Genomic DNA, 25,842 nt, shown 5'->3' on the forward strand with positions numbered 1-25,842 from the left:
TCTGAGAATAAACTGCCACCTTAGAATACGGTTCTAAGTACAAATTTATAATTGTTTTATAACACTTAAGACATTATATAATTTCTTCTAATGATTACATTTATGACTGATCTATACATGTATGTTTTAATATCTATAGACATCACATGGTAGTATCTCATATTGCAGTAAAGTAAGAAAATCAGAGGTGAGTGTTCAAAACTACATATAAATTTTAAGTGAAGAAGAAATATTTTAAAAAACTTAATACTGAAACTAGACAATAGAAAATTTGAGACTCTTGATAATTTCAAGAAAAAATTACTATAAATGAAGTATTTATTATCTCTCTGTCTCCTGAAGGGAAATAGCTGGTCTATTACTAATTCAGTAACAACCACTATTGATCATCTACTACAAAATTATACGATGGTTAGTTGTTAGAATATAAAGAGAAGTCACAGTTTTTGCCTTATAAAATTCACCTAATAATTTTCACCTGAAAATTTTCTCAACTTTTTTCATTTTATACTATTCTTATTATAACCCAAATTTAAATTACTATAAACTTTTATTATTCTAGCAAGTAGAAATGTACCTGTTCATTTGACTAAACTCAGAAAATGCTTTTCAAATACAGGAGAAAAACCATTTTAAATCCATCTCCTCACATACTATATGTAGTGTCTTAGTTTCGAACTTATGTTGGGCACTAGGGAGTGTCTTATTATTGTTGCTTTCTCTTACTTCTAAGAAACCTAAAGACTCTCCCCCTCCCCCAGTTCTCCTCATCTTTAGGAACAGAAAAGAGACAAAGTCATGAGAAAGAGCGAGGGGGTAAGAGCAGTGGTGAGGGTCTGAGGTAAGCAAGGAAGGTAGGAAGGGAGGGAGACTAAGATTTGGGGGATACAAAGCATCACTGATAGACTAGACTACCAGAAAGAAAAAAAGATCCTTGTTTTGAAGTAATGTTTAAATGGTACAGCTTTTATGAAGGTAAAATTCCATCCTTCACTCCCATCCAGGAGATAGGAACCTCTATGCCCCACTTCACTGTGCTCAGGCTTCCTCTACATAAACCGTCTAATTTGCCAGATAGGATTTCCTGCTATTGAGGTCATCCTTGACCCTCATCAGTGGGCCACATGATCCTACTCCTGTGGTCAAAGCTGTCTGACCAGACATTACCCAAGGAAACATTGGCTGGACAGAAATCTGGGACATGTATTTTCTGCATCTGAAAGATGCCATGATCTGCCTTGGCTGGTGTGGCTCAGTTGGTTGGGATGTCATCCTGTAGACCGAAAGGTCTATACACCCAGGATGCAGGTTTGATCCTTCGCTGGGTGTGTAAGAAGAAGCAACCCAATCAATGTTTCTCTGTTTCTCTCTCTCTCTCAACAATGAAAAAGATAAATGTTGTTGGGTGAGGATAAAAATATTAAGTAATAAAAGATGCTACGATCTAATAAAATTCTCTCTGACATAGACATTTTAAATAATAGAAACAGGAGAACTTGTTGCTGAGTGGAGATCATAAAGGCTACAGTTCTAAGAATATGCAAGCTACAAAAAAGTGGGCTGGAGGAAAAAATGTTGGAAGAGCGAATGTATGGAGAAACTGCGTGATCGTGAGAGAGAGAAGGTAAGAATATGGCCCATCTCAGGTTCCTTTCCTTAGACATGCCTTTTTGATCTTCTCACACTCCCTGAAACTCCTATATGTCCTTTTTAATTTAATTTTAGTGGGTTAATGTTCACACTGAAAGAGAACAGGCAGTAAACTTCCTAACAAATGTCATGTTTAATCTTATCTTCTCATCTTTGTTCATGCTATTTACACCACTGACCTATAATCTGTTTTTCCCTTTTAACAATCCAAATACAAGCCCAAGAGTCACTTTATCCATAAAACTGTATCAGACTAACGTGAGACCACAACTTCTTATCTCTGAACTGTACAGCCCTTCAACTTGTACCCAGAAAGCTGCTAATTACATTGACTTTTTACTGCTCCTTCTTTGCTTTATGAATCCACTGTATAATTCAGTGCATAGCTACTATGTCTCCTGAGTCATAGTTTCAGAATCAGTATTATTGGATTAACTACACCTATTTCAAAGAGCCACTGTAAAAACAGCATCTAGCATATTTCTGGTAGGTATTTTGACTTTACATGATTGGCCAGAATTCAGAAGTAAATATATTTAATTTCTCTAAACCAAATATACAAGAGTGAGAAAGCAGCTCATTGAAAGTCAACACAGTTTCTTTCATAAATTAAGTGTGAGCAAAAGTAAGTTAAAAATGTCAAAAGCATTTATATTTCCAAGCAAATTTTTCACAGGTAAACCTCAAAAGATGTTTGATAAATTCATTAGACTATCCCTGTTAACCTGCCTCTCAAAAGAGTGCTATCATTAGTTTACCTATAGACAATAGTATAAAGTTTTGTTTCCAATAACAATTTCAATTCAGTTTTGTTCACATGATTTTATAACTTCCATTATTCAAAAATTTTTGTTCAGACTATAACTTCTCTTTTTACTAATCTAGAAACCAAGTTTTCTCCTTTATGACACTGACGATCTCCAAAACTTCAGTTACAATAATGCCCTATACCATTCTCTTCACTATAAAATTTAGTCAAATTATCTAACTTATCCTTCGAAATATGCACCTTCCACTTTTCTCCTAATTTATTATTTTCTGAATACATCTAATTTGTCCATGTCTTACTATATCATGGACCCAAATATTAATATAATACTCTTAGTTTTTATTTGGAAGATTCAAGACCCTCCAAAACACTGCTCAGAGAGAATTTAATAGCCTGCCTTCATACTACAAGTCCCGAAGTACACTCCCACACAAGTCTTTAACATGACCTGTGCTAAATACATGAGAATAATTAACAGTTCAATATAGTGAAATAATGAATATAACTATAACCAATTATTTTAGTATTTCTGTGAAGTAAAACAAAGTACCCACTCAATAATGAAATCATTCTAAAAATGAGCACTGAGATAAAAAATAAAATTAACATTCTTTACAAATAGCTTACTGATTACTAAAATAATACATACTGTATAATGATAGAACCATATATGAGAAGGTATGTCCAAAAAGTATTCAGCATATACTATGAAAAATAGAAGCATTTATTGAAGAAGATACAAGGCACAAGAAACATTGTACACAGGACAATGGCGTCTTAGTCCCCTTCAAAGTAGGCAACTTGGGACCTCACATAGTTCTCCCAGTGTCTCCCACTGTTCAAAATACTCTGCAAAATCCTTTGTTGGAATCACCATCAGGTGCTGTGTTGTATTTTCATGAATCTCATCAACGGTCTAAATTCTCTCCCTCTTCAAAGGTAATTTTAGTTTTTGGGAACAGCCTTAAGTTGAAGGGCACAAAATCTGGGCTGTAGGGGTCAAGTCACCTGGGTGATTTGAAGTTTCGCCCAAGAACTCTGCACAAGCAGTTTGAATCAAGCCATTAGCAGCTGCAGCACGATGTTCCTTCTGCTCTGGTAGCAAAAGCCATGGAACAAATTTAGCACCACATGTTTCATGCAAGATCCTGTATCAAAATCTAGGCCACAGTAGTATTTGAAATTCCCAAATCATTCTAGTTCTCGCTGTCAGTGGCTGATCTTTGTCAGTGGCTGATCTTTGCTGATTGCAGTCTGTACATGTTCAAGATCCTCAGGTGTTCTGTTTGTTGCAGGCCTTCTGGAATGTGGATGACTTTCAATAGTGTCGCATTTGTGCCACACTTTTATTTGTTCTGCATTCATGTGCTGCATTCATTGCATTGTTCCTGAAAGCCTTCTGAATCATCCTAATAGTTTCCACAGATCAATGTTCCAGCTTAATGCAACATTTGATGTAAATTCTTTGCTGTACTTGCTCAGTCATCTTGAATGCAATGGTTACACAGCACACATGCTCACTCAATAGCACCTACCACCCCCACTGCCTAGTACAGTGAAGTTGTCATTACTCATGCATGCATATTCCAGCCCACTCTCCTAGGTTGCCGGGTTACATCAATATCGTGCAATCCATTTTGATTACAGTAACAATGGCTGGACTTTTTCTGGACAGACCTTGTACACCTATTGGAACTATAAAACTGTCTGCACTTTAAATGCTCATCTAAATATTCCACCTGAAATATTCCAAAGTTAAGAATATCTGGGTTCCTCAGGGCATAGGTAAACATGGCTTGCCTCCTCACACAACCACATCAAAACTACAACTATTTTAGAACAACCATCACTCAGAAACATCAGAAATAGAGTCGAATAGAAGTCGGACAACTATGCAATTAAAGAAACCACATCAATCCAGACTGGTAGGAGGGGTGGAGATGCGAAATAGGCTGGTCCCACAGCCACATGTGATTGATAAAAATTTGGGAGTGATGTATCAGGAGTGAGGAGTTCCAGTTCCACACCAGGGCCCCCAGGCCACGGTTCCAGTGACAGGAAGATTAGTACCTATAACTTTTGGCTGCAAAAACCAGTGGGGACTGTCAGCTGATTTCTCAAAAAAAACTTTGCAGGCTTAGAAGAGTTTGGCAAGAAATATTCAAAATCATGAAAAGCAGGGACTTACAGCCAAGATTGCTCTACCCACCAAAGGTATCACTTAGAATTGAAGGGCAGATAAAGAGATTCCCAAACAAGAAAAAACTAAAGGAGTTCATCATCACCAAGCCATTATAATATGAAATGTTAAAGGGACTTATTTACAAAAAGAAAGAGCAAAACTATGAACAATAAAATGGTGACAAATACATATGTACCAACAATTAAATCTAAAAAACAAACTAAGCAAACAAGAAGACCCCAGACAGACTCATGAATACAGAGATGGTGTTGATGGTTGCCAGGTGGGAGGGGGTGGGTGATAAGTGAGGAGGTGAGGGGAGTAAGAAGTACAGATGGGTAGTTACAGAGTAGCCCTGGGATGTACAGTACAGTACAGGAAATGGAGCAGCCAAAGAACTTACTCACATGACCCACGGACATGAACAATGGTTGGGGATTATTGCCTGAGGGTATGGAGGATGCTCTGTGAAGGGGGGGTAAAGGGGAAAAATTGGGATGACTGTAATAGTATATCAATAAAATATAATTTAAAAAGAGTAAGTATGCCATTAAAAAAGTAAGAATATCTGAGTTCCTCAAAAGGGTAAACACAGCATTACCATATGCCCCCCAGCCAATCTTTTCCTAAATATGGAAAATGAAAACCTGTTTTCACTAAAACTTGTACATGAATATGAAAATAACCCAAAAGACTCTTAGCTGATAAATTAAATTTGGTATATCCATACAATGAAATATTATTAGGCAATAAAAAGGAATGAAATATTGATTAATGTTTCAACACCGAAGAACTTTGAAAACATTACACTAAGTGAAAGAAGCCTTTCACAAATGACCACGTATGGTATGATTCAATTTATATTACATGTCCAGAAAAGGCAAATCTATAGAGACAGAAAGTAGATTAGAGGTTGCCTTTGGCTGTGGGAAGGTAGTAAAAAAATGGAGAGCAACTGCTAATGGGTACTGGAGTTGTGAGGAGGATTAGGAAAATACTTAGTTGACTGTGATAATGATTATACAACTCTGCGAATGCATTAAAGACTGAACTATATATTTTAGAAGGGTAAATTGAATGGCATGTGAATTATGTGTTTGTAAATCTGTTATATATAAAAAATATTTGGATCTCACGTTAATAAAATGCTACTTAATTTAATCCATACTCTACTACAATTTTAAAGTTAGTATTCTTAATTCTAGCCTCTATTACCAAAACTAAATATGGAATGTCCCTTCTACGATCTTTCAAACTCTCTAAAGTACTTATCCATTTGGTTAATTTTGAATCTCTCTCTCTCTCCCCCCACCCATACACAGACATACACAGAAACACAAACACATTAAAACTATACTCAGCTTGAAAATGAACAGGTTTTCAAACATTATAAATTTCTAAGCACTTACCAGACTTCTTCCACAACTTCATTCCAATTATAATAGAGGGATGTAATAGAGACAAATAAGCCTGAGATTCTAAACCACACCAACTATTCACTCTCACCTGCTGGTTCTGCTTTCTAAATATCTTTTCTCTATTCCTACTTCATGTTAGTAAAAACTTACACTGGGGAGGTTCCGGCCAAGATGAAGGTGTAGGTAGAAAAACACCCTTCGCTTCCTCGTACAACCAAAAGGAAGATAACAACCAATCTAAAATCAATAAACAACCAGAAGCACCAGAAAATCAAACTGCATGGAACTTTGACAAGCAAGGAATTAAAGAAAAAATCAACCAAAACAACCAGACCAGTAAGGCGGCAGAATGCGTGGGCCAGGCCGGCTCAGGAACGCCAAGGCAAGGTGGTAGACCAGATCCGAATGGCCGGTGAGGCTGGCTGCAGCGAGGTGGTAGACCATGCCGGTAGGCTGCCTGAAGGTGAAACAGCCTCAGAGCTGACTGTGGGCTAAGGCGGGGGCTGCCGAGGTGGGAGAAACTCCCAGTCTCACAGGAGAGTCTGGTTGAAAGTGCTCTAGAAACAAGCTGTCAAGCTGCATTGTTCCCTCTCTGGCCCCTCCCCCACAGGCAGTGCCTCAGTGCAGCAAAGAGGGTTGCCCCGCCCTGGTGAATACCTAAGGCTCTGCCCCCTTACAACTTATCTGGTGAGCCAAGAAAAAAAATATGGCCCAAATGAAAGAACAGAGCAAAACTTCAGAAGGAGAGCTAAGCGATGTAGAGATAGCCAACCTGTCTGGTGGAGAATTTAAAGCCCTGGTAATCAAAATGCTCACAGATCCGACTGGTCGGAAAAAGAAAAAAATGAAAGATACCCAATGTGAAATAAAGCAAAATATTCAGGGAACGAACAGTGACAGGAAGGAAACCAGGACTCAAAGCAATGATTTGGAACAAAAAGAGGAAACAAACATCCAACCAGAACAAAATGAAGAAATAAGAATTCAAAAAAGCAAAGAAAGGCTCATAAATGTCTGGGACAACCTGAAACGTTCCAATATCCGAATTACAGGGGTACCAAAAGGAGAAGAACTATAGGGAACTGGTCCCCATGGCAATGGTGAATGTGGCTCAGCCCTGGTTCAGAAAACCGACAGGCCCACAGATCGGTTTTCCCATGGGGAACCAGGCCTGCATTGTATCTACGCTGCTTTGAGTCTTGCTTTTCCTAAAACTCCTTCACCCTGAGTTGAGGCAGCAAATCTTTACTGCATAGCTTTGAAGTAACTTCCTAAAGTCTATGCTAAACCTCCCAAGGAAGGAGTGTGACCAGTTCAACCACTTTTTCCTTTTCATTTGCAAGTTCCTTTTCCTTATTATCCCTAAGAAGTAATCAGCAACATCTTTTTCTTTGTTATGTGTGAAAAAGTAGTCACCTAAAGCAAACCTGCGCATAATGAATGAGGACCATCCTAATGTAATGCTCCCAGAAAAGCAATAAAAGCCTGTGCAGACAAGGGTCAGGGTGCTCTCTCACTTAGAGAGCACCTGTGCCGTCCCTTTTCTCCACAGGATTTCTGTAATCCATGTGAATTTGTTCCTTGCATTCACAACACCACTGGTCAGAGTCCGCATCAAAGAACAGCAGCAAGAAACTGAAAAGTTATTTGAACAAATGATGAAGGAAAACTTCCCCAATTCAACAAAGGAAATAGACTTCCAGGACGTTCAGGAAGCCCCGAGAGTCCCGAAGAAGTTGGACCCAAAGTGGAACACACCAAGGCACATCACCATTAAGTTATCCAAGATTAAAGATAAAGAGAGAATCCTAAAAGCGGCAAGAGGAAAGGAGAAAGTTACTTACAAAGCAGTGACCATTAGACCATTAGCTGATTTCTCAAAAGAAACCTTACAGGCAAGAAGAGGCTGGAAAGAAGTATTTCAAGTCACGAAAGGCAAGGATCTACATCCAAGATTACTCTATGCAGGAAAGCTATCATTTAGAATGGAAGGGCAGATAAAGTACTTTCCAGATAAGGTCAAGTTAAAGGAGTTCATCATCACCAAGCCCTTATTATATGAAATGTTAAAAGGACTTATCTAATAAAGATAAAATATGAACACTAAAATGGCAACAAATAAACCTAAAAGAAAATCAACAAAAACAAAAACTAAGCAAACAACTAGAACAGGAACAGAATCAGAGAAATGGACATCCCACGGAGGGATTTCAGTGGGGACAGGGAAGGGAGGAATAGTGGGGGGGAAAGGTACAGGAAAGAAGGCATAATTGGTAGGCATAAAATAGATGGGCAGAGATAAAAATGGTATAGGAAACAGAGGACTCAAAGAACTATATGTACAACCCATGGACATGAACTAAGGGGGGGAATGCTGGAGGACTGGCGGGGTGGGGCAGGGCAGAGGGGGGATAGAGAGCAAAAAATTGGGAAAATGATGATAGCATAATCAATAAAAATGCTTTAAAATAATAATCTTTGTAAAATTAAAAAAAAAACTACATTGGCTCTTACTGGAAATACTGCAATCACCTTCTGCGGAGTCTGTCTGCTTCTCTTTTTCTCCAGTCCTCCTATACACAGCCATAGTAATCCTATTATTAAAAACAGTAATCCTTTTCATATAAAAGTCTGATCCTGCCACTCCCCTACTTAAAATCTTTCAGAATCTTTACATAACATTATGGCAAAGTCCCAGGTCTTCTATTTGTCGTAATTAACATGGCCTCTGACTTCCCCCTCAGTCCCACTCACTTCTCATACACCAAGTGGCCGAACTTCTCGCCGTTGGTCAAATGTGCCATGATCTCCCTTGCATTCATGCCCTGTTTTCAGTACATGGTGTTCGCGCTTCCTCAAAGCCTGCATCCCACGTCCTTCTCTTATTCACTGCCAAATTCCTGTATATATTCTAGGTCTCATCTCATGAATTACCTACTCTCGGGAACCATTCGGACCCATTGAGGAAGTTTTAGCTACTCCTTTCTTACTATTCCTGTATATTCCTTCATTAGAACACATATAACGCTGTACTATACTGCAAATTTCTGTTTTCGTATCTGGCTTTCTACTACACTGTGACATCCTTAAGAAGCAGGGACAATTGCTAATCACCTTCAAACCTTATCACCTTATAACCTAGAATACAAGACTTAATAAAAGGCTGTGAATGAAAACTCATAACAATCATTAAAATTTATATATAATTTGATAATTTGCAAAAAAAAGAGTTTGCACATATATTCTCATTTTACCCTAAGACCAAATCTTAAAGTAGGAAGTTCTGGTGTTATTATCTCAATTTCACAGATGAGGAATTATCAGTTAATATCTATTATCCTCAATTGTCAGTCACTTTTTAAAAATGAGAAAAAAAACAAGATTTAAAAAATCTTCATTTTCACCCTGGCTGGTGTAGCTCAGTGGATTGAGCATGGGCCTGCAAACTAAGGGACTGCAGTTCAATTCCCAGTCAGGGCGTATGCCTGGGTTGCAGGCCAGTCCCCAGCAGGGGACACACAAGAGGCAACCATACATTGATATTTCTCTCCCTCTCTCCTTCCCTTCCCTCTAAAGATAAATGAATAAAATCTTTTTAAAATACTCATTTCTTACACATTATAATAAAATAAGAATAGCTTATTAAGTTTTCTAAATATACTTGTCAATAAATAAACAAACTCCTTACCAATTTTCAATTTCTGAAGTGAAAAAATGTTGGCCAATGAATCCTACACATTTTCTTCAATCTATCTCTCCAAATTCAAAAACAAATGTATGAAGGATATGTAAATGGAACACACGTTTGTCCATCACAATCATAATTTTGAACCCACTCTATTCCCATCTGATTCCACTCTGGTTTTGTCATGAGTATCACCTTCTTGTTCTTTCTCATTTTTCTGATTGATGGTTCCATTTATTTTTTGCATAATACTTTAGCTTCCTACAATAACTACTGTTTCTAATCCTCATCCAAGGATACATTTTTATTGCTTTTAGAGAGAGAAAGGGGGAAAAAGAGAGAGAGAGACAGAGAAACACTAATGTGAGAGAGAAGCATGGGTGGGTTGCTTTCCATACACACCCCAACCAGGGATCAAACCCGCAAACTTTTGGTATGTGGGACAATGTGCCAACGAATTGAGTTATCCAGCCAGGGCTCCAATAATAACTATTTTAATATGTTTACTAACCCCAGTGTTTCTGGATGCTTTTATGGAAAACCCCCCCCCGTCCTTGTTAAAGTTAATGCAAAGTAGTCTTTATCCTGCATCCCATGTCTTTCCCAGTTAACCCAACCCCACTACCATAAGAGTAGAAAAAGTCACTTCATCCTTATCCTGAAGCAGTCTCACTGTGTTGTGAGTATGAATATCAACTTTAATGATCCTTTTTGGTCCTCTGTAATTTTGAACTTTGAAGCAACAAATTTTATCATGCCTTATGTTTTGTTATCCATATCACAACCTGAATTTCTATTATGTGATTATAAATATTCTAAATAAATAGCAGAAAGGTGTAACAATAACCAACCACACCACATCTTCCTTTCCGCAAATAAAAGAACCAAACAACAAGGAGAGGAAAAGCAGAGGGAATAAGGAGGCCTGGATTCCATTTCCAGCTATGGTACTAACGAATAGCATCTGATACTAGGCAATTTAACATCTTTAAATTATAGTTTTCCCACATGCTTGGGCTCTACTTTAAAAAATGTATCTGTAATACGTTGTTTAAACCTTCTGCTGTAAGTTTAATTCAGAATGTGCAAATGTCTTATCACATTGCCTTCTCCATGAGGCATTTCTTGCCCGTATTATTTAAAAATCATCACCACATCACCAACACCATTTCTCCTTTAGATCATCTAAGTTACTAAATATTTTATTTTTCTTGTTTATTGTTTGACACTCTCACAAGACGAATGATTAATATATTCATTTTGTTCACTACAGTACCTTCAGAAACCTAAAACAGTTCTGCCACAGAGAATACACTCAATAAATATTTGTTTAATGAGTGAGTAAAATGGCCACACAAAAGGATTAACAAGTTGAGAAACTCTTTAATCCCCCAAAGTCACCAACCTAAGGAAGTAAATCAGAAAATCTTTTCAAAGAGTTTCCACAAACTGGTAAGGTAAACTAAAAAAAAATAAGCAAAAGCATCACTCTTGACTAATACATTCAACCTATTATGCAATAAGCGTGACTTATAAGCACATAGTACAGATTCTTCACTTGGCACTAAGAACTCTTCTAATTTTAATAAACTGTTAAAACCTAAAAATTTAACTTAACATTCAAGTCATCTGTTTGTGCCATAAACTCTTTTCCATATTTGTATCAAACTTCTCAAATGAACAGTCTACTAGTTCATTTATGTTAGCTAATTTTATTATTAAAACATTTAATTAAAACATTGCAACATTCTGGGGTCCAGTGAGTAACACTTGCTTTATGAGTCTCATATTGAACATCTCTGTTAAGACATATATCTAAATGAGATGCCATTTAAGTTATACAGCAAGATAACTTTTATATAAATATGAACTACCATTTACAAATATTTAAAAGCACAGGACCAGAACATTCCTCTAACAATGTTTCACATGACTTTATTGGATTCTGCAATTCAATCCGTAAATATAAATTATATATATATATATATTTTTTTAATTTATTTATTTATCTTCAGAGGGGAAGGGAAGGAGAGAGGGAGAGAAACATCAATGTATGGTTGCCTTTCGTGCGTCCCCTGCTGGGAACTGGCCTGCAGGGAACCAGCCTGCAACCCCTGTATGTGCCCTGACTGGGAATCAAACCACGATTGTCTGGTTTGCAGGCCTGCGATCAATCCACTGAGCCACACCAGCCAGGGCTATAAATTATATTTTAAACAAAGGTGCAGAGAGCAATTGTTTCCAAATCTGCCTTAGTGAATACAACCTGATTTATAAATACAATAAATTTATTTTACATCTTGACAGAGATAACATTACAAATATAACTTAAAAATATCCTCAGATAAAAGTAATCAGCACAGTACAAATGGTGTTCATCCACTTAGAGCAAAATCTGGCCAAGTCTTAACTTAGAATTTAGTGAAACAAGGAATGGGTGTATACATATTTCAGAGTAGAAGAGAAATCCAGCATAGTGCCTCCGCCTACCAGGTTTTCAATATTTGCTGTCAAATGAATTCTTTACTATTAAACCAATTCTTTACCCTACTTCATGCTAATAAATACAGAAAAAGATATTTTTACTCTGTATTCTGAATCTTTTAGGTCAAAAAATGTTAAAATGGAGAACACAGCAGATATTTTAACTAACTATGAGGATCAGCATATAAGTTAAAGATACACAAGGAGGTTACCAGAGGGGAAGAGGATGAGGGCAGGATGACGAGAGTAAAGGGGGTCAAATATATGGTGATGGAAGGAGACCAGACTGTGGGTGGTTGAGCATACAAGGCAATACAGATAATGTATTATATAACTGTACATCTGAAATTTATATAGTGTTATTAACCAATGTTACCCCCAAGAAATTTAATTTAAAAAACAAAAAGAAAAAAGAGTTTTACCCTACATTTCCTTTAATGCAGGGTAAACCTCAGTCCTGACTATCTATTAGAAACACCTGGGGGATCTTACCGACACAGGATTGGCCAAAGTAGGTTTACAGGTGTGAGTATGCAAAACCCAAGAGTTTATTGTATTATCATTTACTAATTATTATGTTATGTATTATTATTAATATTAAGCTACATTTGCCTATCCCTGTATTTATACTTAGGCCAAGGGTCCATGACAAACCAATTATATCAGAATTTTGGGGAGTGGAGACTACACATGAATAGTTCTGGAAGGCTCTCTGGGATATTTTAAAGAGCAGCCAGGATTGAAAACCTTTGCCATAGTGCTTTAAAAAGCTTCGGTGCAATATTGCTATATTATATCAATTTTGAGGGGCAAAAAATAATAATAATCAACTAATGCTCCCTGCATTGTTGCACTAGTATATAATATTAAGAATGTTGTAAGACTCATTAAAATACAAAAAGAGGAAAAAAAGGAAGGAAGAAAAACACCTGCTAAAATGAGATGTTGGGAGAGATTAACATTAATAGAGGAAGAGTAAAATAGTCAGCCTGGGTAAGAAAATGCCATAAACTTCTGGACAAAATGGAGGCATAGGTAGATATACTTTACCTCCTTGCATAACCTGAGAAGGAAACAACAAATTTAAAAATGAAAATAACCAGAAATGCCAGAAAATTGAACTGTACAGAAGTCTGACAACCAAGGAGTTAAAGAAAAAACATTCATTCAGACTGGTAGGAGGGGTGGAGATGGGAAGCCAGGGGGAGAAGACACAGGGCAAGGCTGGGCTGGAGGACAGGAGCAGGTAAGGCAGTGGCTAGAGGACTGGGTGGTCCCACATTCACACACAGATAAACCAGGAGGAACAACTGAGGAGCAAGATGAATTACACAACCCAGGATTCTAGCACTGGAAAAGAAAACCTCTGGCTAGAAAAACCTGTGAGGGCTGCAGCAGTGGCGGAAACTCCCAGCCTCACACAAGAGATCCATGGAGAGACCCACTGGGTTCTAGAAAGTACACAAATCCATCCACCCAGGAATCAGCACCAGAAAAGCCCAATTTGCTTATGGGTAGCAGAGGAAGTTAAGTGAATGAACACTGGCTGAGAGCTGAGCAAGCAGCATTGCTCCCTCTCTGATCCCTCCCCCATATACAGCTCCACATCACAGTGACGTGGGTTGCCCCACCCTGGTGGATACCTAAGGCCCTCCCCTTACAACATAACAGGTACACCAAAACAAAGAAATATGGCCCAAATGAAAGTACAGATCAAAACTCCCAAAAGGAAACTAAGTGATGAAGAGATAGCCACCTATCAGATGCACTGTTCAAAACACTGATCATCAGGATGCTCACAGAAATAGTTAAGTATGGTCGCAAAATAGAGGAAAGACTGAAGGCTATGAAAAGAGAAATAAAGAAAAATATACAGGGAACCAACAGTGAAGGGAAGGAAACCGGGAGTCAAATTAATGATTTGGAGCAGAAGGAAGAAGTAACATTCAACCAGAACAGAATGAAGAAAGAAACAAGAATTCAAAAAAATGAACAGAGGCTTAGAAACCTCCAGGACAACTTAAAACATTCCAACATTTGAATCATAGGAGTGACCAAAGGAGAAGAGAAAAAGCAAGAAATTGAAAATTTATTTGAAAAAATAATAAAGGAGAACTTCCCCAATTTAACAAAAGAAATAGAGTTCTAGGAAGTACAGGAAGCTCAGAGAGTCCCAAAGTAAGTTGGACCCAAGAAAGCACATAGCAAGGCACATAATTACATTACCGAAGATTAAAGATAAGAGAGAATCTTAAAAGCTGCAAGAGAAAAGGAGACAGTTACCTACAAAGTAGTTCCCATAAACCTATCAGCTGATTTGTCAAAAGAAACCTTGCAGGCAAGAAGGGGCTGGAAAGAAGTATTCTAAGTCATGGAAGGCAGGGGCCTACGTCAAAGATTACTCTATCCATCTAAAAAAAAGACAAAACAAACTAAACAAACAACTAGAACAGAAATAGAATCACAGAAATAAGTGTACAGAAGTCAGTCAGTCAGAAAAAGCTAAGAACCGTACAATCCCACTGATATGCGGGATATAAAACTGAAACCCAGAGACACTGACACACAACAGCATGGTGGTTACCGGAGGGAACGGGGTGGTGAGAGAAGATGATCTGACTTTGGGTGGTGGGTACACAATGCAATACACAGATCACGAATCATAAAACTGTACACTTGAAACCTCTATGACCCTATTAACCAATGTCACCCCAGTAAATTTAATTTTAAAAAATGGCTATAAAGAAATTAACCAAATGACAAAATTACATCTATAAAAATATTGATTAATTCCAAGTATTAAGTGAAAACTAAGACTTGGAAAGATATTCCTAAAAAAAGCAGTGGTATCTCTAAAGTAATTTCATTTCACATCTACTGGCTCCAGAAAGTTCTAAGGCATTAAGTCTATTTGAACATGTGTCTGGTTTTGTGTCAGGGAATAATTTGATTTTGGAAAATTAGGTGTGTTTCTTTAATCAGTGCACTAAGATACTAGGAATCAAATTAGATCTAGGATTCATCTGAAGCTTCTTACCAGATGACAACTAATCTACAATTGAGTGATAAAGGAATAATTAAAAGAAGACTGAGAAGAGACAGAGTAGATAAGAGTTAGTTGTACTAAAGGCACAAATACTTTTTAAAAAGAAGAAACTTAAAAGTTAGAAAAAGTGAGGTTTGAATGGGATCATATTGCTTCTAACTGTAAGTAGAAAGATTTTGAAATAGAAATATCTACTATAAACTATTAAACAGCCAAATAAATAAATAAATACTCCAATTGTTAGGGTTCAGCAGGTACCTTGAAATGAACACTGACTTCAATATTTATTTTTCCCCTCTTTAAGTTTTCTTTTTCTAAAAAAATTCACTTTATTGTCATAGAAACACAGTGTGAAGTCTACCCTCTTAAATTCTGAAGCATACCAGGCACTATTGTTGCTTACAGGTACAGTGTTGCAGAGCAGCTTTCCAGAGCGTATTCATCTTGCTTAACTAAAACTTTATGCTCCATTTCTCCTTCCCCTCATCCCTGGCAATCCCCATTCCACTCTTTGATTATGTAAGTGTGACTATTCGCATACCTTGTATAAATCGAAGTATTCAATATTTGTCTCTTTGTGACTGGCCTATTTCACTTAGGATAGTGTCTTCAAGATTCATCTATGTTGCTGCATATTGTCGAATTTTCTTTTCTAAGGCTGACTGGTATTCCACTGCATTCGTTTAACTACATTTCTTTTCTTTGCAGCTCAGCAAAGTCACATAAAAACATGTAAAGATATTTTATTTAATTTTTCAGTAGAATCGTCCAAAAATTTAAGTCTACCATAATTTGGGGACCAACTGATTATTGTTTGGGTTTTGAATTTTTTTTTATTTTTGCTTTTAACCATGTGGAAACTTGTTTCCCCAAACTTTTCCCAAGTCTAACCTTTGTTGATCACTTAGAAACACCATCTCATTCTCAGTTCCTACTTAGGTATAAAAAGACTCACTGAAATTAAATCAATATTAAGGTAACTTACCTCAGGTTTGCGCAAAGAAAACAAAATTATTTCATTAACTATCCTGTGTCAGTTTTCTCAGAATTGTTGGCTATTTCAAACTCCTTATGCATAGAATATTCCTGTGTATACCCTTTGATAAGAAATTCAAGGAAGCTTCTGATTATCTTCCTTTTTATTTCCAGAAATTACTTTTGTGATATCTTAAACAATATTCTTCTCCTGATGACCTAGTATATCCATTATTATTATTTCCATACTGAATCTACAAATATAATTCATTATTGTTTATGTGCTTGTGGTATTATATATCTTTCCTAAAAAAAATCCGTAATTAGGTCAAAACATTGCCATATTCTAGAGTTACTACCTACTTCTTGGGACATATGATCTTATCAAGCCAATGAAATAAGGCTGCCTTTTGGCTCAGTGGTTCTTCACTGATCTATGAACACTGATCTATAGTAAACATTATTCCTCTAACTCACACTTAATTCCAGAATTTACACTAATAAGAGTCATCTTAAAAATGTCAATTAAAATGCCTCTAGCCTTCTTTCAGACTTATAAAATATAAGTGTTAATGTACATTAAGTACTATACATTAGGATAGTACTATATATTAAGTACATACAAAATGGTGAAAAGAATATATTGAGAATATTTTCTATTTAGATATAATAAAGTGACTTTATTTTATAGTACAAAAGGGAAACTAAAAAATAAATATCTTTAAACTGGGCAGAAATAATGTAAGTTGTATGAATTACTTGTGGAAACATCCATACTTACAGTTTTACAATATATTTCTATAGGCTGAGAAATGGAAATTTTATTACCATGTTCTATAAAATATCCCAGCAAAATTGTGAATGCATACAACCAGAGGGCTTAATTATTTAATTAAGATTCACTTTAGCCCTGGCTGGTGTAGCTCAGTGGATTGAGCTCGGGCCTGCGAACCAGAGGATCGCAGTTCAATTCCCAATTAGGGCACATGCCTGGTTTGCAGGCCAGTTCCCAGTGGGGGATGCACAGGAGGCAACCATACACTGATATTTCTCTCCCTCTCTCCTTCCCTTCGCCTCTAAAGATAAATAAATAAAATATTTTTAAAAAATTTTAAAAATCACTTTAAAATGTGGCTCTTTAGATTATGTTCTCCCACCTAACACACGGCTATTTCTTTTTTCCTTTCAAGAAAAGTATATGGTATATGCTGAAGCATACATCCATTTAATCAAACTTTTTACATACTCAATAGTATATCAGAATAAAAATTAACACTCGATGCAGTCACTATGGGAAAGTTTGATAGTTTCTCAAAAAGCTAAACAGGAAAATTACATGATCTAGCAGTTCCACTCCAAGGTACACACATATCGGAAAGAAATGCAAGCAGAGACTTAAATAAATATTTGCACATCTAAATATGCATCAACAAATAAATGATTAAATAAATGTTATATGATTTATTCAGGTTTTGGAGCCGCAAAGAATAATGAAGTTCTAGTGCATGCTATACCATGGATGAACCTTGAAAACAAACGCTACACTGAGTGAAATAATTGTGACACAAATGGACAACTACTACATGATTTCACTCACAGGAAATACCTCCATTAGGCAAATTCATGGGGACAAAAAGGATGTAGAGTCAAGTTTCCCAGAGGCTGGGAGGCAGGTGAAATGGAGAGTTAGTGCTTAATAGTTAGAGAGTTTTGCTTGGGGTAATGAAAAACTTTGAAAATAGTGATGACAGTTGTATGACATTGTAAATATAATTAATGCCAGTGAATTACACATTTAAAAATGATTAAAATGGCAATTTTATATCTTTTACCACAACTTAAAAAACTTAACAGTGCAATATACCAAAACCCACTGGATTGTACACTTTAAGTGGGTGAACTGTGTGCTGTTAATTACATTTTAATAAAGATGTTAAGAAAATTAATTAATATTTGAAGTTCTTCAGTGCTTGAAGCTTGGGTCCCTTTTCCTTAAAGGAGCCTTCCCATATCACTTCTTTTATTGTCAACTCATGGTATATGACGTGTTTATATCACCCTTTTAGCAATTAATTTTATCCTCCGTTTGACATCTCTGGTATTTTTAAATTACTGTTACAGAATTAATACTTGATTATGCTTTGTTTAGAAAAGTAAATTAGTTGCTCAAATGATCAAATCAAGACCCATATTTAATATTTGTATTTTGTTTACCAAACAACATAAGCAGCAGCTCAAAATGTCAAATCAGGACCGTGTCTCCTCTACCATTGTCCAATCATTAAAAATGATTAAATTTCAAACTTGCGCAAATACATTAAGTAAAAGTTTCTATATAAATATTAAGAGAAAGCATTCTAGAAAAAAATAATGAAAACATTAAAGCCCCAGGCATGCCAATTAACCAGGATGTAATAGATTTAGTTCAATATAATTATTTTAAAAGGCAATAATAAAATACTGCTGACCAAAAATTTTGACTGGCCAGTCATTTTTCTTTTTTTTCAATTGAATCAAAGAGAAAACACTGTCAAAATAAAAAAATAAAACAAAATAGGAGAGAAATATACGCTAACACTTAACGCACAGCAGTCCCGCCACCCGCTGGGGTACACTCCCAGGATCCCTGGGGCGCCTGAAGCGACAGACAGCACCATTTTTCCTATACGTACACACCTATGATAAAGTTTTAAAGCTAGGCACTGTAATAGATGAACAATAACTAATAATAAAGTAGGATGATTATAACAACAAACTATAATATAAATAATGTGAATGTGGTTTTTCTCACAGCAAAATAGCACACATTTTTTCCTTCACTATTTCAAGGATGGAAAATTCATTCTGACTATAGACTTTGCCAACCTCAGCATATGATTTGTTTCCTTACTGAGTTGAGAATTTCACCTTTTTACTTAAAGAAAGCACTATACGGCTTCTCTTTGGCATATCTGAATTGCAAGCATGACTCCTCTTGTGCTCTAGGGCCATTATTAAGTACAGCAAGGGTCCTTTGAGCATTATGAGATGAACACAAACACTAGGAGACCTAACAGTCAATCGGATGAGATGGTAACAAAGTGATTAACGGGGGTAGCAATGTACAGCATGGACATGCTGGAAAAAAGGATGAGTGATGTTGTAAAGAGGATGGCAAGAGATTAGAACACACAATTCAGAATGGCGCACAATTTTTAAATGTTTGTAGACTTTTCCGTTTCATATTTTTAGACCACACCCATAGGTAACTGAAACCATGAAAAGTGAAACTAAGGATAACAGGGAACTACTTGTATGTACATTATTTATACTTAAGAAAATTGTTCAGCCCTGGCTGGTGTGGCTCAGTGGATTGAGCACTAGCCCGTGAACCTAAGGGTTGCTGGTTCAATTTCCAGTCAGGGCACACGCGTGGTCTGAGGGCCAGGTCCCAGACTGGGGGCCTGGGAGAGACAACAAACTGATTGACGTGTCTCTCACACATCAATGTTTCTTTCCCTGCCCCTTGCCCTACAAATAAATAAATAAATCTAAAAAAGAAGAGAAAAAAATTGTTCAGGATATATACTTCTAAAGGCTTAACAGAATTACCTAAAATATAAAATTACACAGGTAATTTAGTTACAACAAAAAGGGGTGTTTTGGGTTTGGGGAACTGGGTAGAAGAGAGAAAGGGATTAAGAAGTACAAACTGGAAGTTAACAGAAGAGTCACAGGGATGTATATAGTACAGCACAGGGAATACAGTCAATAATACTGCATTAACTATGTATGGTACCAGGTGGGTGCTGGAAATACCAGGGGAACACTTCATAAAGTATGTATGTGATTGTCGAATTACTACATGCTATTCACCTGAAACCAATACAAAATAATACTGAAAGTGAACTGTAATTGAAAAATATTTAAAGCTTATTTAATGATTATAGTGATCTTGAAATAAGAGAAATGAATAAAACAGCACATATGAAGTAAAGTCATATTAAAGAACAAAAATGTAAAGGCTAGGTAAATTTCCTACCTACGTCATTAGTAGATACTTAACAATGACCTTTTAAGCTAATAGACTATTTCAATCCACAGGTTGGTTGTTTTTACATCAGTACTTTTAAAATTGTGTAACATGTTTTTGCTAAAATATTTCTTTCCTGCAGAATGTTTGAATGACTTGCTCTTAATAGTGACTTTAAAATGTAACATAAATGTAAACAGTATTAACTCACATGAAATTTAAGACATAACTCATATTTTGACCTAAAGGCAAAAGTGTTAAGGTTTTAAAATATGGCATCATTACCTCAAAAGTAAATTGTTTCAATGAACACCTATATTTCTATTCCCTCCTGAAGTAGAACAACCTATGTAGAACGATCTATGTCACTTTTCCAGTGAATATACCCACTGGCACCTCAGAGAATATTGCTTTTCCAGCCCAAAACACAACTATTTATCAAATTCATTTCCCTAGAAAACAGACAATACAGGAAGCAAACAAAAAATAGTTTCCATCAGACAAAATAAGTACATGAATTAAAATGCATTCTTCATTAATTATAAAGTCCTCCTGCCCTCAACCTCTGAGGTTTTATAATTTACACAGTTTTGAAAAGCTTGCATTATGATCCCCAAGGTCTCAGCATCTTAGGAGGAGGGATAAAGATGATGACAGCAGCTATAATTTTTAAGCACATACTAAAAACTATAATGGGAATGGGAACTAGGAGGGAAGGGTGTGTCTGTAACAGGTAACTGTACTAAAAATGATGCAGTAATTCAAGAAACCAATGAACAGCTTGACTTCATGATCAAGATCTATAAACCTTATGTCCCGGGGGTATCGCTCTGTTACGATACAGGCTAATATTAAAAAAAGACATCTTCTTGAAACCTTAAACAAAAGTTCAAAATTTTACAAAGTTAAAAATATCATACATTTTTATTATTTTTATTTAATCTTAATTGTATTTTTTCTATTACAATTTAGCATACCTTTTCTAAATAAGGAGCACAGACAACAGAGTCTAAAGACCTACACTTTAATCCAAACCCATCACCTAATATATCAATGACCTTAGACAATGTTCTCATTTTCTCCAAATATAAAATGGGGCAATATTTACCTTATGGCACTATGTTGAAAGATCAAAGTATGTAAAAGCTCCCAGTACGACTCATGAGTATAATATCCACCGAAATACTCTGAAAATTTAAGTACATCCCAAAATTTGTTCTTTAAGATAATTTTATTATTTTTAAAATGTTATTACTTTTTAGATGCTTAGATGTTACTCTGTAGTTCATAATACATACAGTAAAAAATGCTGAGATTCCTTTAAGTACATAAAGAATGCTCTCAAACCTAATCATAAAGTACCTCTTTGACTGGATAAATCCAACTCATCCTTCAGCCTCAATTTAGATGGTATCTCCACTGGAAAGCCTTCTCAAAATCTCTATCTGCATATCTAAGAGACACCTGAAAACCACCTCAGCTCCCAATTTTTATTGCAAACTCTACTTCATCTGAAAAACCTTCCCTATCTCACAGGTGATTGCAACATCATCCTTCCAGTTACTCAGTGAAAAATGGGGGAGTCATCTTATCTTCTCTCTCTCTAATATCCCACATCCAATCCTTCAGGAAGTTTTTGGTTGTACCTTAAAAACGTCCAGAATTTCACTGCTCCCACTCTTACCCAAGCCACTACCCTCAATCACCTAGCTTACTCTAAGAGCCTCCTTACCAGTGGTCAAAGCCTCATTAGGATCTATAGTTGATCCTTGAAAAACATGGGTTTGAACTGCAAGGTCCACTTACATTCAGATTTTTTTCAATAAATACAACAGTATTGTTCATGTATTTTCTTCTTATCATTTTAGTATTTCCTTTTCTCTAGCTTAGTTTATTATAAGAATATAGTATATATGTAATACACGAAGTATTTGTTAACCAACTGTTTATGTGATTGATAAGACTTCTGGTAAATGATTTATTGGACATTAAGTTTTGGATTAGTCAAAGTTATACATAAAGTTTTGACTTCACAGGGTTTGGTGCCCCTAGCGCCTGCTTTCTGTTCAAGGGTCAACTGTATTCTCAACATAGCAACTGGAATGATACTTTAAAAATATATGCCAAATTATGGAAAGCCCTGCAATGGCTCCTCTAAGTCCCTCCCACCCACTAACTCAGTCAACACCACCTGCCTTCTCCCAAACTCTGCTCCAAACACACCGGCCTCTGTTCATTACTCCGAACACACCAGGTATGCTTCCTGCCTCAAGCCCTCTGCTTGGAAGGCTCTTCCCAAAGATACACACATAGCTAACTTCCTTGTTCTTTGCTCAAATGTCACCTTTTAAGTCCTTGCCCAGACTCTCCAATCCATCACCAACACAGCCTCCTGTTCCTGTTATACTTTTTCTTTCCTCCATAACACTTGTCATCTTCTAACATGCTATTATTTTGGGGAATACTTCACTTATTATGCTTATTGTTCATCTCCGCCCCTGCTATGATCCACAAGACCAGAGACCTTTATCAGTTTCTTTACTGATATACCCCACTTACCTAGAACAGCAGTCAAAAAATGCAAATTAAATACACAATTAAAGAATACATTACACATTTCTGTGTCTCCATCCTGTGCTCACCCGTTATATCAGGTAACACACTGTACTATGATATCCTGTTAATTTTCTGCTTCTTCCACTAAAGTGTAAGTTGCTTGAAACAAGGAATTTAGTTTATTTTCCACCGAGTACTTCCCTACAGTGCCTGACACTTAGTAATCACTCCATAATATTTGATAAATTAATGAAAAAAATAAAGCCATGGAATTCAAAGGTGTAAGCACCTTTATTTGTCTCCAAAATATACACACGCGATGCTTATGGCATGCCACTGAAGACTGAGTTCCTGATTCTAGATTTTGTTAGAACTGGTCTGACTCTGCCACTGACTAAAGGACATAAATAAAATTATTCTCCACAACTATTCACTTTTCAGTAAAAATGGGGGTAATGATGTTACCTATACCTCAGGTGATTCTCAGGAATATAAAGATAGTGAAAGTGAGCCCTGGCCAGCTTGGTTCAGTTGGTTGAGCATCATCCTACAAAACAAAAGGTTGCCAGTTCGATTCCCAGTCAGGGCACATGCCTGGGTTGCGGGCAACCCATTGATGTTTCTCTCTCTCTTTTTCTCCCTCCCTTCTCTAAAAACTTAATTAATTAATTAAAAATAGTGAAGAGTTCAGAACACACCACTTCATGCTACTCTGGCATACTGACTATTTTTAAAGGTACTCAAAAAATAGCAAATACAAGAAAAACACTCTGACCTTCCCCTTTTTTCTTATAAGCAGGAAATGAAATTATTACATGAAAGCTATACTCTCTATACCAAAGGAAAAGTAACATTCTTATCACCAAGGACAAAAAGTTGAAACCAAGAGAGTTCTACACAAAAAGACCTTGTTAAAATAATTCCTGTCTTCCTTTAGCCTCCCCCACATAGTGGAGTCACTTTTCCACAGCTGCCTCTCTTTCTTCTACCTGCCCATAATATAAAGCAAGTAGGTTTTGCCATTTTGGGGGGTCTTCATTCCTTATGCAGACTCCTGGTATCACATAAAACTTGTATTAAATAAATTTGTATGCTTTTCTCTGGTTGATCTATATCTTGTATCAATTTAATTCTCAGACTCAGCCAAAAAGAACTCTAAGAGGGTAAAGGTAAAAGTTTGTCCCTCCTACAACAGAATTAGCCAAGTGGTTTGTACATATTAAGTATTAAATAAATGATATAATTTCTTATTACAAATTAGACACAGGAACTACTATAAGTCCTACTTTAGTAACTTGACTAAACTAGAATATTCACTAGTAAACCTTGAAAATCTCCTTAGGATGTGTCAATAATTTTTATTAAAAATTACTGAGTTACCTAAAATAATTTTGATAATAAGCATTTGCAAAAAAATAAAAGGTACCTTAACTCTCAAGAAAAGTAACATTCTATTCATATTATCCCAAAATATTTTTAAATCTTTCTGGATGTTTGGTTCTATAACCATCTTCAGTAACTGCCTTCAATGTTTAATAATTTCATAATGTTTCCCTTAATATAACCAGGATATCTAACAGCAGAGTTTAAAAATTACATACCTTACTATTTAGGCGAACTGTAGTTATAGGCTTATAATAGATATACACATTCTTCCCTCTACTCTGAATAATCTCCTTTCCATGAATAATACTTTTGAGAATAAGTTAAACAATTTAAATGTCTTTGTGACTCTACAAAATCACCTCCAAGCTTTCTACATGATTTTAGTCATGTAGCCAACAATATGTCTAACCCTTTGGTAATGACAGATTATGAACTGAGCATGACTAACAGTTCTATTCAAAGTAAAAGGCCAGTTCTATCATACTTACTTTAAACCTTATTTTCCATTATTTTATAATAAGTAATTTTTCATCTATTTCCCTATCCACTGTGACTTCTAAATGTTTTCCTAGTCTATCTTCAAAGTCAGTTCTCCATTTTATACAATACTTGTGAACAGTCATTTTCTATATAGTTTGTACTATCGTAAAGAAATAAACCAACATACATATTTTACTTAGCACTCACATGGACAGCAGGCCAGGCAACTTAGATAAGCAGTTTAAATGACTGTCCTATGACCACAGATGGAGTGACTGCCAGCTTTAGGATTAACACTAAAAAGCTCATTATTCCCTGAGTACTTAATGCTGGTTTCACATCACAAGGATCTCTGAACTAATTTAAGAACAACAATTGAATAAATAAATTACCAAAAATTATGACAATATATGTAATCCATTTATGAAATTTATTAAATAAAAACAGTTACTTTATCCAAATATTCTCTAAATAAACAAATCTGATTTACTACTTAAGTTATTTTTAAGATTTTGCTTACAGTGCCAAGAAAGTAAAAGGTTAATATAATTTATCATTTCACTGTCTCTTTAAAAAGCTACTTGCTTTAACCAAAATCTACAATAAGTATATGAAAATGAGATAGTTGGGTTTGATACCAAACAAATACTTTCTTTTTTTATTAAAAAAAATCCTCCAAACTTAAAATAGTAGTTTCTACTCTAATTGTAAACTTCAACTTCAGGATATATTTATAAGAGATATATCTGAGAAAAGACAATGATAAAAAGTAAAGAAAACACCAAATACTATTACTGCATTTACAGGAGAAAAAGACATACAGTGTAACATTAAGAGCTTACTGTAGAGAGTGGGTTTAATCAGGAAGTAGCCATTATCCTTTCGATTCAGAGCAGTGACAGCACTCCAAAACAACAAGCCGTGAAATTTTTCAGTTAAAAGGCATGAAAGAATACCTAGTATTGTGTCCTAGCGTTGCTGACCCCAAAGGTCACCATATGTCTTTTATCAAAAGCTGTCGTGAAAACATAATCCAAGTAAGCATTAACAATGCTGTATTTGTTGAAACACCTAAAATCTACCTAACACAACCTCTCTCTCTGTTACTCACAAAACATGGCTGTCTTATTCAGAGATTAGCAATTATTGTAATGAGATACTGTCGGAGAGGGTCAAATAGTACTTCCTGCAGTTTACAC

At 35.9% G+C, this 25,842-nt stretch overlaps 1 protein-coding gene across 22 annotated transcripts in view; it reads right to left on the minus strand.

Moving 5' to 3' along the window:
- BAZ2B (bromodomain adjacent to zinc finger domain 2B) overlaps positions 1-25,842 on the minus strand; it is a 372,986-nt gene that overhangs the window by 158,407 nt on the left and 188,737 nt on the right. Inside the window, exon 1 of one of the 22 annotated variants that reach the window (XM_053655137.1) lies at positions 25,600-25,786. The exons of 20 other annotated variants lie outside the window; for them this stretch is intronic. The gene's annotated coding sequence lies outside the window, so the exon portion shown is untranslated. Of the gene's footprint in view, positions 1-25,485; positions 25,787-25,842 lie in introns of those variants that run through there. One more of the 22 variants, XM_053655135.1, reaches the window with a different exon arrangement.

The sequence above is a fragment of the Artibeus jamaicensis genome, unplaced genomic scaffold, assembly GCF_021234435.1.
Source record: "Artibeus jamaicensis isolate MK-2021 breed Jamaican fruit bat unplaced genomic scaffold, CSHL_Jam_final contig_936, whole genome shotgun sequence".
Lineage (NCBI taxonomy): Eukaryota > Metazoa > Chordata > Mammalia > Chiroptera > Phyllostomidae > Artibeus > Artibeus jamaicensis.